We start from the raw sequence: 6,283 nt of genomic DNA, 5'->3' as shown, positions 1-6,283 counted from the left end.
TCTATGTTAATGTTTGTTTGTTGTCCTGCATGCTTTAAAAGCTTTGTATCAGTCTAGTTCACCCTATGGTTACCTGAGCAGATGGTAGGTTCCACTTAGGTGAGGCTGCTGAGAAGGTAAAACACCAGTCACTGGTCTACAGTGATAGTAGTAGGAGAGTAGGTGGCAGCTTGCTGTGAGGCGAGTTGTAGCTTTTTGTTTGCCCTCTTTTCTTAAGATAACAAAGTTATTTTGTTGAATTTCCCATGTCTTTGTTTTTTTTATTATTATTATTTCTAGTTTAATAATATTTTTTGTGAATAAACACCACCTTTTAACACTTATTACAAATTTCTTTGCAATCCATCTAATGGCTGTTCAGATATTTCAGTCTGGACATGCAATCCCAAGAGCCACACTGCTATCATGGTTAAAAAGACTGAATCAACTTATCAGGTCACAATATTGTAGCTGTTGAGTTCAGGCTATAAAACTTCAGGCTAAAGAACTGCTCAAATACAAAATGGCAGCCCTGCTTCATGCTGCCAAAGATCCTGTGTTTTGGACTGTGTAGGTTTATGGAAACTACCAAAAAAAAAAAAAAAAAGACTTCACTATAAATGTGGAGAACTTAGTGTAATATGATAACCTGCAATATGCCTTTGCCTAATATACATTAATGGGTTTCTATTTATGTTACCTGCATGTCATGTGAAACCAGCATTTTAACATATGATTGTTGTAAGTATTATGAGAGCAGTGCTTTTCAGGGGGAGTGAAAGGGCAGTGAGAGCTCTGTCTACGGCACGTACGCTGTGCTGCAGCTGATACTCAGCTTTGCAGTTCAAATACACAAGGTCCAAACCAAATATTGCTCTTTGAGATCCACCAGGCACTTGATTATTTTCCTTTCAAATGAAGTTTCATTATTTTTATGGAGTCTGTCCACTCGGTCCCACATTTTTGCTCCCCCCTCCAGTGTATGAATGTCACTGAGGGTCACAAAATAAGTCAAATGTGAAGAGGTATTTTTGTGATTACAGCAGAAAAGACCCTTAATACATCTGCAGTCTTTTTTAAAAGTTTGTTGCACATATTTTGTGTTGTGTAATTTGTAACAGTTGTAGATTGTTCTTATTTTTCTTGAAAGCAAATACTAAATCAATATTTTCAATTACTGGATTCACAATTTCTGAGAAGTGCTTGGGCAAAATCACTGTGTGATGTTGTGCAGCTCCAGTAGTGCAACTAGTGCCTGTCAAGTCCTCCAACTTGGTCAACAGGTACTGTTATTGGACAGAGTAAATGTGGCATTTGTCTGCTGTCTTCAGTTTATTTTGACCAAGATTCCACTTTTTTTGCACTGATGAATATTTAGAAGACTCTGTCCTCTTTTATTTGGCTACACGAACCAAAATACTGACAGTGAAACATGCAGATGGGAAAGTTTTCATTGGGCGCAGCAGCTAGAAGCAGGTCTGTTAGATGTGAACTTCGATATAATTGCATACAATTAAGTCTCCGCATTTATTCTGACATGAGTTGTGTTTGGGAAGGGCTCAAGCTAGAATACACTGAAAGTTAGATCAATATGTAGCATTACCCACAAACAGTGTTCACCGTCATTAAAACTGACTCTTAACTTGTTTGGCACTCCCTCATTAACTTTGTGTCATTTTATTTCTCTAAAAAGCAGACTGTTGAGATATCTGATGAGTTTGTTGATTAACACATCTGAGAAGGAATTACAGTCACTGGAGCATTCAAGGTCAAGTTGACTTTCCCTGTCACCTTCTTAACGTGGCGTGAAACCAGTAATACATTCTGTTTAATGGAGTGACACAAGGCATCGCTGAGGGCTGGGCCAGACGGGTTTGATCATGACCATCGAGCCAGAAAGTTGGTGCTGAGCGGCAGAAGGCGCACCAGGAGCCCTCCTCTATTTCAATGCGTGGCCTGACAGCCCGCATTTTGCTGATGGGGACCTAATAAGGCCTGGCGTGGAGTGACCCCAGTCCATGCCTGCTGACAGCCTCCAACGCCACCTCCCCCTCACAACCCCCCGCCTCCACCACCCTGCTTGAGCCATCAGGCGGCCCCTTCATCAAGGAGGCCCAAACATCTTTCCACATTGGAGCAAACTTTGACTCTTATCATGGAAGGCCATTGCTCGTGTCAGATGGGCTTAATGACTCAATCTATCCGATCAAATACAGGGGACGGCAGTGGTATGCTTGGAATGAGACTGGGCTTTGGCAGAGGGGAATGGAGTGTGTGTCTGTGGGCAAAGAGGGTGTGCTTTTTTTTCTCTCCAAAGAAACAATGTAAGCAGTTAGCAATTAATCCATACATAGACATACACAACAAATAACTTAGAGTGATAAAAGTCAACCTAGTTGCAGATCTCTCATCAAGAAAGCAAACAAGAATATTTAAAAAAAAAAAAAAAAAAAGTCTATTCATTTTTTAAACCACTCCATACACAAGTATGGAATTCTCACTATAAGTTTCACTCAGTCCTCAAGGAAATGTAGCTTTTTCTTAAGTGACTGCACCCAATTCATAAGAGCACTCTTAATGAGTCAGTTCACTCAAATAAAAAAAAGTGGTATCTTTTTATATAACAAGTGATATCAAGCCATGCGGATTGTTTCAGTTTTATGTGCTGATGTTTGTGTGGTGCTCAAAGCATTACAGATACAGATTACAAACGGACTTCAGTTTAAAAGTAGTTCCAGTGAAAACTATTGGCAGCAAAGTCTGTGGATTACTCAGAGTTCCATTCACCTCCAATGTAGAAATCTCAGTCTCATAACCTACATTTAAATACCACAAATATAGGTTAATTCACCGCAATTGTATTGCATTACAAGTGATACCACCAGAAATAAATAGAACAATGTCACTTGTAATTTGGGTGAACTGACCCATTAAGGCAAGAGAGACTAATGCACATGCCAGTAGTTGGCCCTCTTGAAGCAACAATACCTCCTCTGCACTCTTGACAAGTAAAATCTTGACCAAGCCCACGGATTTGCTAATGGAAGGCAGACAAACCTTTTTTTTTTTTGCTTGATAGCATCTGCTTGCAGGATGCGTCAAAAGCCGTGTTCTCATATGAACTCCAGACAATGTCTGAAGAATCAGGTCTGGACGTTGTCTAGAGTTGCCTTTTCACACATGTAGCACACTACAGGAGACTGTCCATGTCAGACATGTTCTCACCTACTGGAAATACTCCATTTGGTTTAGGTGAGAGGTGGCGCCTGGGTAGAGTGAGCAGGAGGCAGGATATGATGCAAAAAGGATGCTGCGGAAAACGCAGTGTTTTGTTTACAAGACATCGAAACTGGCGGACGACCCTACTGACCCATCCTTAATGATGAATGATTGCGTTTATCAATACTACATGTATTTGGACATATGCTCAATATCAATGAAAGAGTGAAAAGCATATTTTAAGCAAGCAGGAAAGAGTACGAAACAGCTACACTCCATGCACAATGATCCCGCTAGAGAAAGAAAGCTGCAGCGTGAGAAGACCATATGGAAGCGCAAAAGACCGAGTAGGGAAAAATACTCTGAGCAAGATGTTTTGCAGAACTTTGATGTGCAGTGGAAACGTCATTATCGCATGTCCCAGTGTATGTTGAGTATGTGTTACGTCTGGTGAAACCTGCACTAACATGAAAGATTAAACAATGGTGGAACCCACTTGAACCGCGTCAGAGACTGGCCGTTGTTCTTTGGTGGTATGCCACAACGAGCGAGTATAGAACAATAAGCTGTCTCTTTGGTGTAGGACTGTCCACTGTATGGGGCCTGGTGCATGAAGTACATCTGCTCTAAAGGACATCCTATTCAAGCGTTTCATTTACGTGCGAAAAGGGGAACAACTTCAGAAGATCCTATATGGATTTGCAATGCGAGGATACCCTATAAGTGCAGGTCAGGGCTCGAAATCAACAGCATCCCTTCATCCTGGAGATGACAGAAAATGTGTTTGGGACGAACAGAGATTTCCCCAGGATGTCTCTGGGATGAAAGGAGCACTGACTACAACGGATCGCGTGTTCTCATGCTGTTACTATAGTTACTATTACTTGCTGGCTACTCAACGTGAGACCTGAACTGTTCCCACAGTACCGATCCCTCTATCCCCTCAGTCACAAACGGCCTGCTGGCATGACCTCGCAAATATATTGTGCTGGTTAAACAAAACAAAGATCTACCACCAAGAGAGCACTGCACCGCCTTCATCGAAACCAAGTAAGCCTACAAACCCCAAATTTTGATGGATGTATTTTTTATTAGTCATCGGATTGAAATAGTCTAGCCAGCTGCTTGCTACTAGCTAGCAAACTTTAGCCAGGCGCCATCCTGGCTGTGTGTGAGTATATTAGCTAAACCATACATTTAGACCATTTCAATATATTATTATCGTGGTCTATTGTATTATAATCTAAGCTTAAACACTAATTAAACATAACTTGTACGTGGATGGTAGTGATGTGTGGATTACAGTTATATCTGGGGGCACCATGGTTAATCCATGGATTGAGCGGGTCAGGTCATAATGTTCTGATTAATAGCGGATGGGTTGCGGGTGGTGAGATAAATATGTCATCAATAAGGAAAATATTAATTACATTCTCCAAAATGTGAACAGTGCAGAGCTGCGGTCCACTGCTACTCCACATCTTCATTTTTCATCAGGCATGATTTACTAACTCACAGCTAAGCAAACTAACAGGGAATACTAAGAGATATACAGTCACTAATAACAATTTTTTCTACAATTATATAATAGAGATTGCTAGAGAAATTGGTGCACTCACAATCTTTCCAGATCGCATGGGTTATCAGGAGCAGAAACAGGACTGCAGCAGGCAGAATACATAGTAGGCTACATAAATATAAATACATAAAACATTTACAATTACTGAAAGCAGCAACTCCACCAACAACTAACAATTGCAGATGATTATAATAAAGTAAAGAAACAACATTTTGATTTTGGGATGGTTTACATTCACTTCGGGATGATTAAAATTGTTTTTCGGGACGATGGTGAAAAAAGTTAGTCTGGAGCCCTGGTGCAGGAGACATCGAAGGAGGTCACATTCCCATTATCGCTCCGAGGGATGATCCAGCTTCTTATTACATTCGGAAAAGATGGTATTCCTTTGTACTGCAAGGGGTTGTAGACCACAATTTCTGGTAATTACTACTTACATTATTTATATAATACATATTAAATATCAGCTCTGTTATCATTGTAGGTAAATATTAACTGCTGAAATGTGGTATATTTTGCTCATGGTGGTTTCTTTTGTTCAGCTACATAGATATATACACGGGGTGGCCCGGTCAAACACCTGACGCAAGAGTGCTTGGCAACTCTCCTTCCTTCCAGATGGCTGAAGAACAAGATGGTCACTTGTTTGCCTGTGAGGTACGTATCAACAATGACAGTGCTCCATTTCCCAGCTAGGCTTTTTGTGAGTGTGTATGTATGTGTGTGACAGTGTTTCCACCAGCACGTCAATATAGTAAGTAACAATCTAACCTAGAACAAATCTATGTGTATTTTATTTTTCTGCACAGAAATCCATGACTGTAGACGATGTGGAGGTACCCATCCATCGCACTGGAGATGCAGCTTACCCTGTGAAGAAGTGGCTAATGAAAGGGTTCACCCATCACCATTGCCTGACTCCTGAACAGAACAACTTCAACTACCATTTAAACTCTTCTCGAATGGTGGTCAAAAATGCATTTGGACATTTGAAGGGCCATTGGTGTCTTGCCAAGCGCAAAGATGTGGATATTTCTACAATGCCTGACATTGTTGCTGCTTGCTGCATACTGCACAATGTTTGCGAGATAAACAAAGAGAACTTTTTGGCTGAGTGGAACATTGATGCCGGTACTGACCTCCCACAACAGCTTGAAACAGAGGTCGTTCATGCACCCCAGACAGGTAGCACTCCACGGATACAAGAGGTAATGATGAGCATTCTTTAAATAAAGCTCCTTCTGATTTTTAAATAAAGTTCCTTCAATGTACACTTTTTGCTGTTGTTGACCCTTTTCTATTGAATGGTGTCATACCTTGGGGTCTCTCAATCCAGTCCCCTGCCCTGCATGTTCATTTGAATCAGGTGTGTTAGAACAGGGAAACATATAAAACATGCAGGGCCAGAATACACACCAACAGGGCTTGACATTAGCACCTGCGGGTAGCAAATGTGGGTAGAATTCAGCAGTGGTGTCTAACACAGTCACTCTTACTAGCCACTTT

At 41.0% G+C, this 6,283-nt stretch overlaps 1 long non-coding RNA gene across 1 annotated transcript; it reads left to right on the top strand.

Moving 5' to 3' along the window:
- Window positions 1–4,026: 4,026 nt before the first annotated feature.
- Window positions 4,027–6,050, top strand: LOC137173632 (uncharacterized). Its single transcript, XR_010925222.1, has 3 exons — window positions 4,027–5,199; window positions 5,320–5,434; window positions 5,587–6,050. It is a non-coding gene; the product is annotated as an uncharacterized lncRNA (long non-coding RNA).
- Window positions 6,051–6,283: the final 233 nt, after the last annotated feature.

This window comes from Thunnus thynnus, chromosome 21 (assembly GCF_963924715.1).
Source record: "Thunnus thynnus chromosome 21, fThuThy2.1, whole genome shotgun sequence".
In the NCBI taxonomy this organism is placed as follows: domain Eukaryota; kingdom Metazoa; phylum Chordata; class Actinopteri; order Scombriformes; family Scombridae; genus Thunnus; species Thunnus thynnus.
This window is presented reverse-complemented; position numbering and strand designations above follow the sequence as displayed.